This window comes from Mangifera indica, chromosome 3 (genome assembly GCF_011075055.1).
Source record: "Mangifera indica cultivar Alphonso chromosome 3, CATAS_Mindica_2.1, whole genome shotgun sequence".
NCBI classification, from domain to species: domain Eukaryota; kingdom Viridiplantae; phylum Streptophyta; class Magnoliopsida; order Sapindales; family Anacardiaceae; genus Mangifera; species Mangifera indica.
Window position 1 is genome coordinate 20702136 of NC_058139.1, and position 12077 is coordinate 20714212.

General features: G+C 33.7%; 1 protein-coding gene across 2 annotated transcripts in view; it reads left to right on the forward strand.

Moving 5' to 3' along the window:
* The first annotated feature begins 10960 nt into the window (after positions 1-10960).
* The window catches only part of LOC123210263 (protein WVD2-like 3), a 42855-nt gene continuing 41738 nt past the window's right edge, over positions 10961-12077 (forward strand). The window contains exons 1-2 of one of the 2 annotated variants that reach the window (XR_006501244.1): positions 10961-11094; positions 11955-12073. The gene's annotated coding sequence lies outside the window, so the exon portion shown is untranslated. The remainder of the gene's footprint in view (positions 11095-11954; positions 12074-12077) is intronic. The other variant, XM_044628523.1, reaches the window with a different exon arrangement.

The following is a 12077-nucleotide window of genomic DNA, read 5'->3' on the forward strand; positions in this document are numbered from 1 at the left end:
GACATGTCTAATTATCTAACATATACTCTTGTAATAGTTCATTGTTACTGAAATATTGTTTTTCCCACATGCTTTAGAACAATGATTGAAGAGTATGGAAGTTGACAAAACACAACTTTTTTCCGTTTTCATTAAAGGCTGTTTGGGTTCTCTTGTAGATGAGCATGAGGTTTTTGTGAGCTTTCCTCAGATGCAAATCATTTAGTATTAGAACTACGATCACGTCTTCTAATTAAAACGGTAACATTAGCACTGTAATATTCGACCAAGGCTCGCTCTAGCACCGAGCTAGGGCACAATAAGCTTGGGTGGGCCGAGCATAGTTCTCCCAACATTCTTATATGTATGTAAAAAGTCATGTTTTTCTATTCATATTACTCGTAAAATGAAGCAATATTGTATATGCCCGGCATGTGCAATAGCACTGCAATTTTTAACTAAACACATTTCCTAAAATTAAAAAGATAATAAAGGAAAAATGAATGACACAGATGCGCAAACACCAGTATGTATCTCCCACAAACTGCATGTGCACTCCATTTCTATGACATCTTGGGGAGATTAGGAGCAACGCTAAGTAGAAATGGCATACTATGATTGTTTCCTAGCTCAAAGCGAATTCTGGAAAAATAATCTCTACAGTGAATGCCATATAACCAGGCCTTTGTTAGTGCGACAGGCTGCAAGTTGGAGCAATGATCCTGTTGGCTTTCTCAAACATTGGCTTTCCAATCTGGGAGACAGTGAAAGAAAGGACCATTGGTAGGAAATGAGTAACTAGAATTGGTGACAAGTAAATCTAACTAATGAAAGCAGTTGAACCTTAGGTTTCTGAATGAATTGGCTTTGATTGTCCTCTAGCTTGGAGAGTATCAGACATATCTTCTTTATCCCTGTTGCATTTACCCAAAACATGTATATGATTGTTTAAAATGAGAGGAAATTTGTTTACAGGAAAAGGGTGTGGCCTGGCCTATTACCTCCTCCATTATCTCCTTTAAGAAGGTCATCATCACTGTACCACTGCAATACTATATAAGATCAAAGAAACCTGTTAAGAAAATTTCAGAGTGGTTTAGCCTATTATCAAAATATGTCGTCAAAATGTATCTTAATAATTTAATGAGATCATACTCTATTTAAGCAATCATATTTTAACATTCTAAGGGATATGAGATATACATCTAAATCCAACATCTGTTGTGCTTTGCTTGTCACATTGCCTAGGAGAGTGTCACAGTGTCCTTAAGCCCATCATACACAAGATTGTAAAGAAATCAATACACAAATAAAAAAGCAATCCCAAAGTTTTCATTCCCACAAGAAATGGACAAGTGAATCAATAAACTTTTGTGCTTATTTTCTTTTACAGAATTTTTCTCATCTAAGCAATCATAATTGATCCGAGAAAGTTTAATTAGTGCTTATTTACTTGGGTATGTTGGGCAAAGCAGTAAGTGCAGATAAAGACATGCAGTGACACTTTAATTAGTGATATTTGGAAAGGAGAGAAAATAGAAACTATAAACAAGAATTTGTGTTTTTTTGCTGTAAAATGCAACTTACAAGTCTAACCTGAACAGAAAGGCTCTGTATATTATATCTCAACTACACTTGCAGGTAAAACTGGCAACACTACAGTGGAAAAAAATGGAGACGCTATGCTTCACAAGATCTGCTCCAATAAAATGTCTCCATCTCAATCAAATCATCATGTTAGCAGATTATCTAAAAGCAACTCCAAACACTAATGGGTATATATACATCTCTTTTAAAAACTCATATAAACTGAAGAAGAACAGTTATGCGGAAGACCGCGGAGAGGGAATTCTTAAGCAACTGCTGGGTCAGGCATGCCTATCGGATTCCACATTAGGTGCTGTGGCACCATCAGCAGCAGTTGTGGTCTTGTCCAGACTCTGAGCCTTCCTCAGAATAATTTGGATCTGACAAGCCAGAAAAATGGATGAAGAATAAGAACTTGTAACGGGTGAAAAAGAAGGAAGCTAAGTTAGCAGTACAACCTTAGGTTTCTGAATGAAAGAACCTCCATGAACCATCCATCTAAGAGCCGGTGCAGATCAAAAATCAAGAAAAAAATATAGTTTGTCGCTGCTGCTTAAGTTTCGAGCTAAGACATAATTCATTCAGTAGCCTAAGGTTCAACTGCTTTCATCAGTTAAATTTACTTGCACAAATTCCAGTTTCTCATTTCCTACTAATAGTTTCATCTCGTTCATTGTCTCCCAGATTGAAAAGCCTGTGTTTGAGAAAGCCAACAGGATCACGGCTCCAGCTTACAGCCTGCAACAGTACCAACAAAGGTCTGGTGATATAGATATTCACTGTAGAGATTATCTTTCTGAAATTCCTTCAAGTTTTGAGCAAAACTATAAATATCTTACACCGCTTAACATTGCTCATAATGTCACCAAGATGTCATAGGAATGGAGTGACTATATAATTTGTTGCTTATTTTTCCCTTGTTATCTTTTTATTTTTAAGAAGTGTGTTTTAAAAATTACAGTGTTGTTGTTGTCAATATTAGGCATATACAATATTGTTTCATTTTACAACAAGTATTAAGAATAGAAAAACTTCTTAGTCTCTCTAACTCTCTTTTCTGCCTAACAACGTCGTTTTATAAATGAGTCGCAAACTTTAAACCACAAATCTAAATCACAAATTCAAGCTATGGATCCAAGTCATAAATTCAAGTTGAACTAGAACTATAAATTCAAACTATTAATTTATGTCAAACTAGATCCAAACACTCCATGACTCAAGTTTGGTTCGGTTTAAAAGACACTCTAACTCATCTAGTTTGAACTTGATTCAAATTTAAACTAACCAAATTTAAAACAAGCTGAGCTCAACTGACTTTTATGATCGAGTCAGCTTAATTTAAATCCAACCCAATGATAAGCATCGGTTAATCAATCTTATTATCTTGTATGGTGATAGATGAATTAAATGAAGTGAGGATAGGCCAAATAGCTAGGTTTTTGAACCCACTTTTTGGATACTTACATCTATAGTTATGTGATTAGTGACTTTATGAGGTAGCTCAGGCAAAGTGGGAGTAGTAGAATGTCATGATTTTGGATAAGGGTTCCAAAAAGAGTAGTTGAATTTCTATAAGAATCTCTTCATCCACTTTAAAAAAATGCTTATTTAATCGAACAAAAGGAACATGTTACAATATAATTGGTTATCATACTAACAAATCTGCCTGTCTTTTGCCTCACAATTCTCAATTAAAAGTCCTCATCAAAATTAGCAAAAGCGACTGATCTTGAGGGTGCTGTTGATTTGCAAGTTTATGTGTATGCATGCTTTTTTTTTTTTTTTTCATTTGGCAAGGAGTAGAGATAAACAGACTAAGAAGTTTTGTTTTATATTCCTAATACTAACCGTAAAATGAAGCAATATTGTATATGCCCTGCATGAACAACAACACCAGAATTTTCAACTAAACATAATTCCTTAAAATAAAAAGATAACAATGGAAAAATGAGTGGCCAACAATATCTTCACTCCATTTCTATGACATCTTGGTGATATTAGGAGGAATGCTAAACAGAAAAGGCATAATATAATTATGTCTAAGCCCAAAACTTAGAGAAAATCCAGAAAGATAATCTCTACATTGAATGTTAGTATCACCAGTCCTTTGTTGGTGCAGCTGCATGCTGTAAGCTGGAGCAGTGATCCAGTTGGATTTCTCAAAGACAGGCTTTTCAATCTAAGAGACAGTGAAAGAGATGATGCTATTGGTAGGAAATGGGTAACTGAAATTTATGACAAGTAAATTTAACTTATGAAAGCAATTGAACCTTAGGCCACTGAATGAATTGGCCTTGATTGTCCTCAAGCTTGGAGGCTATTAGACATATCTTCTTTGTCTGCGTTGCATTCACCAAAAGCATGTATCTGATTGTTCAAAAATGGGAGGAATTTGTTTAACAGGAAAAGGGTGTGGTCTGGCCTCTTACCTCCATTGTATCTTTTCAGAACGGCGTCATCCTTGTGCCACTGTATGTTCATCTGCAATACAACATAAGATCAACGAAACCTGGTTAGGAAAATTTCAGAGTGCTTGTTCATTTTAGAGAACTATTTTTAGCATCCACGGTCTAATAGTCTGATCCAATATCAAGATATGTTGGTATGGGACTCAATGTTTATTGTAAACACTAGAATAATTTATCATGACTTTTGGGTTTTACAACCCAAAAGACATCTTGATATCTAGTGGAACACACAACAATCTTAGCAATGTGGGATGCACATCTTTACTATGTTTTATTGGAGTATCATAGTAAAACACATGAATTACATTAAGTCTCCAAGAAATCCTTACTGCCATACAATGTTTCAAGAAATTCTAATAAAACGCCAAACAAGATTATTTGTTCAAAAAAAAAAACTGAAAACCTTTAAAATGTCTTGAAACCATATAACTTTCATTCCTGTGAATTCTATAAGGAAAGAAGAATAGAAGCCTGAAATTGTTGAGGGAGATAAGAAAAGTTCAATTCTTCAAAATCCAAGGATATAGAATGTAAACCTATAGTTTTCTTGGCAACAAAACATACCAAGCCAAGAACAAAAGATAAAAGCTTAAGCCCATTACACCAAGATTGTAAAGAAATCAAAAACGCCAAGCAAGATTATTTGTAAATAAAGAAATCTGAAAACTTAAAAATGTATTGGAACCCCATCATTTTCATTCATGTGAATTCTTTAAGAAAAAGGGAAAAAATCACAACCGAACAAAGAATTTCAGAAGGTAAGCCTGAAAATTAGAGGGAGATAAGAAAGCTTCAATTCCCCTATAGTTTTCTCGGCAACCAAACATACCAAGCCAAGAACAAAAAATATAAACTTAAGCCTATTACACAAGATTGTAAAGAAACCAATACACATAAATGCAATTCCAACTATACCACAAGAAATGACCATGTGAATCAATAAACTTTTGTGGTTATTTTCTTTCACAAAATTTCTCATCTAAGCAACCATAATTGATCCAAGAAAGTGATATTTACTTGGGTACGTTGGGCGAAGGAGTATGTGCAGATAAAGACATGCAGTAGCAATGTCAAGATTATCAAGTTACCCCTTCTTGTAAATTGATGAAGACAAAGTAACGCTTCCACTACGAGCAATAGTTCTGGTGCCATCTCTCAAGTAAAAAACTCCATGCAACAATGGCGCTTCTTCGAATGTTGGAGAGGCTTGAGACTTTTGTGAGGGAGTCTGTTGTGATGGGGGGTTGGCCTTATGTAGAGGTAATAGTTATCTTTGGGGCCTAGTGTTTGTTAAGAGCATTCGGTTAAAGGTAGTTTTAAAGACTCATGAGATTGCATTTGTTTCCTAAGCAGCCTATGCACCCAATTCATTACCACTCTATTTGTAGGCCGTTATTTCAAGCGGGAACAGCCTTACCAGTAACAAGTTGTAACTGCTAGTAGTGCCAGTTGAACGACCATCATGAAATATTTATCTTAATTAATTCAATTAAGGCTGAGCTTTAGCAGTAATTAAAAAATCTCTGCAATTTTGCGAGTTATCTGTTAGACTTAGATTATAACAATAATATAAAAGGAAAAGGACGAAGGAACAGTATGTACCATGTCCATGGCTTAGATTATAACAATTATTGTACTGCTTTATGTAACACTGCAACAAGTACATATTAATAAGATTAAACAAAACCCCATTTAGAAAATATGCCGATTTCGATGCCATTAATTTTTCATTTTAGTAAAATGAAGAGAGAAAAATGAATTAAAACCACCCATCTAAGAGCCTATACAGATAAAAAATAATATATATATTATATATAAAATCAAAATTAAGTTTTTAATTAGAGTTGAATTCAAACCGAGTTTGTTGGATCTCGATTCGAGCTTGACTCAAACAAGTCTGAAACAAGCTCAACTCAAACAAACTTGAGCTTGGGTTTTGGGGTGTTCAACTCATTAAGTTTGTGAACTTAAAAATTTTGATACAAAACAACATCATTTTAATCAATATATATTAAAATGACATAATTTTAATAACAAACTAGCTATATGTTTGAGTTTGGCTCTTTTTAAACAAGCTCAGCTCAAGTTAGAGCTTAGTTCCATGCAAATCACGCCGAGCTCAAGCTTGACTCGGCTCAAATCCAACCCTACTTTCAATCCTACATTTTATGAAACCTTTTAGAGGAATTGTGATGAAATATATAGCTAATAAAGAAAACAGAAAAAAAAGTTGATACCTTGGCAAGATTGTGGTAGAAAGTGAAGGGCTTATTTTGTTATCTTCATCATGGAGATTATCCTTCTAGAATTCCTTAGAGCTGACAATTTTCAATAAAACCTGTTAACCCGACATAACATAATATGAAAAAAATTGGATTAGGATTAAAATTTTTTGACAGAAAATTTATTTCAAGTCAACCCAATACAACTCAAAAATTAAATCGGATAGCGTTAAGGTCCATAACAAAAGTAACCCGATACAACCCAAATCGATTCAAATATTATAGAGAAATGTTACTTTAATAGAATTTGTTAAGGATAAACTACAAAAATGTTGAAAGACAATATCAACAATAATTGAAATATTTACAGATTGCATATAGTTATAATTACTCATATTATTTTTTTATTTAAATATTTTATTTATTATTAAGTAATCAAAATGTGATATGGTTAGTTAGATTGTTAATATGTTTTAAAAGTCTTAGTATGTAATTTTTAGACCATTTATAAACAAGATAAAATGTTATATTGTATGTTTTATTAATAATAGGTTGGGGTAATTCGATGAAGAAATTAAAATAGTAAAAACACCTTGGAAAGTGAAAATAGTAGATAATTTCAGATCAATTTGGATTGAGTTAGATCAACTCAAATATTTAAGAGTTAGGTTAGGATTAAAAAATTTTGACATGATTCTAATTCAGATCAGGCTAAAATTGAAGGTCTTTAACAAAAAACCCAAATTGGTACAATACGAACATGATCCGATGGCACGAACTGTCAGGTCTATAATTGCCCTTGCCTTGACCTATATTAACTTTGTCATCTGGAGTTTATCTCTATACTTTCATTAGGATGATATTGGGTCTTACATCTTACAACTATACTCATACTACTCTTAAGAACCTTTAGGCTATGCATCATAATTCTCAGATTAAACTAAAACCTTCTCGGCCACTAAAGAACCACTCCCTGAATTCTTAACTAGTGTGCCATATCATCTCTAGGGTCAACTTTGTTTCACTTGTTCACAAAGAAACCACCCCCCTAGACTTCTATCTGATGTGACATATTATTTATTAGTAAAAGCATCATCATCTGGAAGCTATGTCTCATAATTGTATACTAGGTTGATTGAACTAGATTGAATACATGGATTTGACACATTGGCCATGTGAACACTCGTTAATCCACTACACCTGAACATATCTCATTTGGGTTCTACTACAAACAAGTATCTTACTATGAGTACAATGTTTTACTATAAGCGGTGTAGGAAAAATGTACACATAGTGCCCTTTTGTAATGATCCTAACACATCTAACATGCATGTGTCTCAAGCCTCATGTCATCTCTAGCTCAACTTAGCTTTCACCTTAACCATATCTCACGCCCCTCCAAAGTCTTATCTCTTTGGCACATTGGGTACTATTATATACTCAGGATTTCTATACTGCCTCTTAGAACAACCCATAAACCTTTAGCCTAGTTTCCTTTATCTTTCTTTATTATGCCCTTTATACATGGATGTGTCATCTAAGATACATAGGCATGTATCTTCCTTGTACATTAGACATGGGCATGTTGCTTTATTGTGCCATATGCATGGGCATGTTGCTTCTTAAACACGGGCATGTTAACCTAGGAAATTATACATGACCTTTTTTCCTCATAACCTTTCCTTGTGTAAACCAAATCACTTATACACAAGGGGGTGTATGTCTCCTGACATGAGCATGTATTCTTTTTTCTATAATTAGCATAATTTTCAAACATAACTCATTTTGATCGCTTTACTTCTTAAGGGTATTTTAGTTATTTCACCCCACACATGGTCTTGAAAAAGTCATACACAAGTGAACCTAGTGCCCGGGTTGACTGCTCAATTATCAATGGTGTCCAATAGTTGTCGGATCATTGGAAAACTCAATTTGATATCTAAAATTCATGCACACGGGCATGTGTCCCATACCACACAATCTTGTGTCCAACCCAAAAAGTAAATTGAGGAACCTTAAATTTCACAATCTATATGATCCTTGTATGTTTTCATGCACCCTATAGATAATTCCATACTATACGATGAATTAAGGACAAGAATTATAGCTTACAAATCAACCATACAACTTAAACATTCATGAGCAATCGCAAATCATACCTTTACTCGTGTTACTCAATATTGCATCCATAGCTAATTTATCAAACAACATGCCACTCCTCTCCAACATATGTATATATTCATTCTTATCACAAGTTCATCAACAATATGCAAGATCCTTATCAAAGTCATGAGAATAGCACTGCATTATTAAAAAGATTTCAATTGTAATGATAAATTTTTTTTTTTTAAATCAACATGTCCAAAACCATAAATTGAAACTATCCAAAATAAAAAATAAATAAATATATATATATCAATTTTCACAATAACTACTTAATTTGGAAAAAGAAACCACAAATTCGAAAACTATATGTTGAAAAACCTTATAATGGAAAAAATATCAATTTGCCTCCTTAAATGGTATATATCATAAAACCCCTAAGTGAAAAATATCAAACAAAACCCTTTAATGGCAAATAGCAGAAAGGCCCCTCATGAGAATCATCAACTAACTACTAACCCTAAACTCGCAATTTCAAGAGGTGGGAACTATTTCAAAACCCACATTTCCCCCTTCTCCATGACCCACAACCCTCTCAAGTTCTAAAAAGTGGCTTTTTGCCCCTTAGTGTTTTAAATTTCGAAAACCTAAATATCTACTAGTCATCCAACTTCTTTTAGAACTTATTGTTAGCTACAAGGTAAAAATGTCATTTAACTAATAATATTAAAAAACTAAAATTTTATCTCATTTTCTCCTGTTAATTTAAAAGTCTAACAATTTCTTCCACCCAAAAGTTTGAAAAGATATCTTTGCCCCCTAGTGTTTCATTTTTTCCCTTCCTTCTCTAACAACCATTCTCCAGCCGACCTCCCATCTGTCGATGCTCCCTCTCACCTCTTGAATGAAGACTCAATTGCAAAGCAACCATGATCGTGATGAATCAAAGTGGCTTTGCCAAAGATCCGTCACACTTCATCCAAAACATCTCCCCGTCGCCTAAAGAAGCAAATGAAGATGAATTGTCTTCGACCACCTAAAGAGACGAAGACAAATCATCTTTGTCTCTTCATCAAATGAAGATGATTTGTCCTCAACTGCTGACAGACTCTCTTAAGTGAGAGAAGAAGGTGGGTGGGAAGGTTGTTGATTGGAACAAAGTAGATGGTCGAAGAAAGAGAAAAATATAAATTTCAAACTTTGGGTAGGGGAAATTGTTTGTTTTTCAAATAGAAGGGGGTTGGGGGGGGGGGGGGGGATGAGATAAAATTTTAGTTTTTTAAACATATTTGTTTAATGACGAGTGAGTATTTGAGTTTTTAAAATTTAATGGATAAAAGGTTGAGAATGGACCAAATCTTGAGTGGGAATAAGTCTTTTTGGCCTTTAAAAAAAAAAAAAGCAATAATCCTAAAAATCATCCCTTTGTCTACCAAATCTATCTATAACTTAACATAGTTAACACCAACGAGAAACAAGGATAGAACAATTTTATGAAGGCCAAATGACTATTTCCCGCCCAAGGTTTGATGCAAACCCAACTGTTCACCTACTAACCATCGAAATTCTAATACCCACTCGTTTGTTAATTTTGGTCATTATTGTCAAGGATGAAATTGTTATTTATAGAATTTATCTAGAAAATATTAAAATTATCTCCTTTTTTCCCCTTAGTTTTGAAAACTAACAATTCTCCCATAATTTAGTTTCAAAATTAATTTTTTTACATTTACAAAATTCATTTTTGCCTCCCCCCTATTTTTAGGGTTACATATTTATAATTTTGAAACCTTCACTTACCCCCCATATTTTTTACTCTTACACCGCCACCCCATTCTTTGAAACTTTCACTTTCTCTTTTCTTTTCTGGTTGCCCCTCACTGTTTGGCATCGTTGTTCATTCTGTTGGTGCACCTTAAACTCTTGAATTAATGGACATATAACGAAGGCCAAATACAAAGCCAAAGTTGACTGTATCGATGTGAAATAAGCTTTGGGTTTCAACTTTGTCGGCAAATTCGCATCATCATTGACCTCTCCTTCGGTGGTTGACAACGACACAACATCTCCTTCCTTTGATTTGTGGAAATTGAAGGGAGATAGAGTGTCGGTGGTTAACGACGAAGTAGAATCAAAGCTTTTGTGGCCGAAATCGAGTAAGATTTCTCACTTAATTTTTACCAAAATTTTGTGCTAGGCAAGATATAAATGGGAAGAAGGTGAAGGGGAAGTCACATCTACTCGTTCTTAGTTGCTGGAGACAGAGGGAGAAAGATATTGCTAGCGATTTGGATGTCAAAGTTAAAGAGGGGGTGAAATTGAAATTTTTGAAAAGGCTAGGGATGGCTCTATATAGAAAAAATATGAGAGTTTAAATAAAACCTAGACTCTGGGAAGAAAGAGGTTAGTTTTTAAACTTGAAAAAAATAGGGGGAGAATTATTAGGTTTCAAAACTAAGGTAAGAAAAATAAGATTATTTTTTTATTTCTTAAATAAATAACTAAATAATAATTTTACTCCTAATAATAACAACCAAAATTAGTAGACAGTATATATTTGCATTTTCAAAAGTTACTATGTATAAGTTTGGATTAGCACCAAACCATGGGTGGGAATAAGTCTTTTGGCCTTGTATAAAAGGAACTACGGTTTGTAAGAGAGACAACCGACTCACAGCTCCGTTTTCCATTTTCCATATTCCACTTCTGCTCTCTTAACAGATCTGATCAAGACCGTGAGTGATTTACCTTGTTTGAAATTCTTTATCTCTCTTTTCTATTTCTTTATCTGTTTATCATCACCATGCATGCAATGTAGCTTCAATGATTCCGTCATTCCGTTGCCAACCGATCTGTTAATGTTGTCTGTTTGCTTCTGGGATTTGTTTTTTTGGTGTGTCTTATCACCGCAAGCATTTTTTCTTCATGGGAAAAAATTTTAAAATTTGATTTTTTTTAGCTTTGTTGAGTTCAAGTTTCAAGATTGATATCATACTCGTAGTGGGCAGAAATTTCATGTTTTTAAATTGTTTTCTGCAGTATTGTGAGTAAATATATTCTGGGTCAGAATGGGATTCAGTTTGGGTCATAGATTTAATGCTTTTTTTAAGTTGGATAATTCTTCTGTATTTTGTGTGTCCACAGATAAATGACTGAGCTTTTAACATGGTACACGTTTGTTTATGAGTTCGATTCCTTATTGTGAAAATTTTATTATTAAACGTGACCAACTAAAGATTGGGTGGCTTGAATTTTGAATCAATTCTGTAGTTGATGATGTCTCTTTATTTTCAAATATATACTCTGGAATGTTTTCTTTCAATTTTGGTAACATTTCTCAATTTTGGTTGTGCCTTTCTTTTCTCTCTCTTTTTTTTTTTTAAATTGAAAGTAAACTCATTTCTTCTTGTTTGACTAGGTCCCTACACAGTTAATTAATTGCTTTTTATAGTATAATCTGGTTGTTTGGTAGGAATTTTTTCATGATTATTAGTTTGAGCAGACTCATTTATCTAATTATTCTTCTTTTATTTGTCTTGACCATCCAGTTTTACGAAGGAAAATGGTTCTGTTTGTCACTGTTTTTTTCTTGTAGGATCAATCAACTGTATTTTGAGCTTGTCAAAGACTTTGTTGTTCATTTTTTCTTAATATTTTTCCTTTTTCACATTGTCTTTTTGCTTGGTCAAGCTTGAATATCTTTTATTACTGCAGGTAA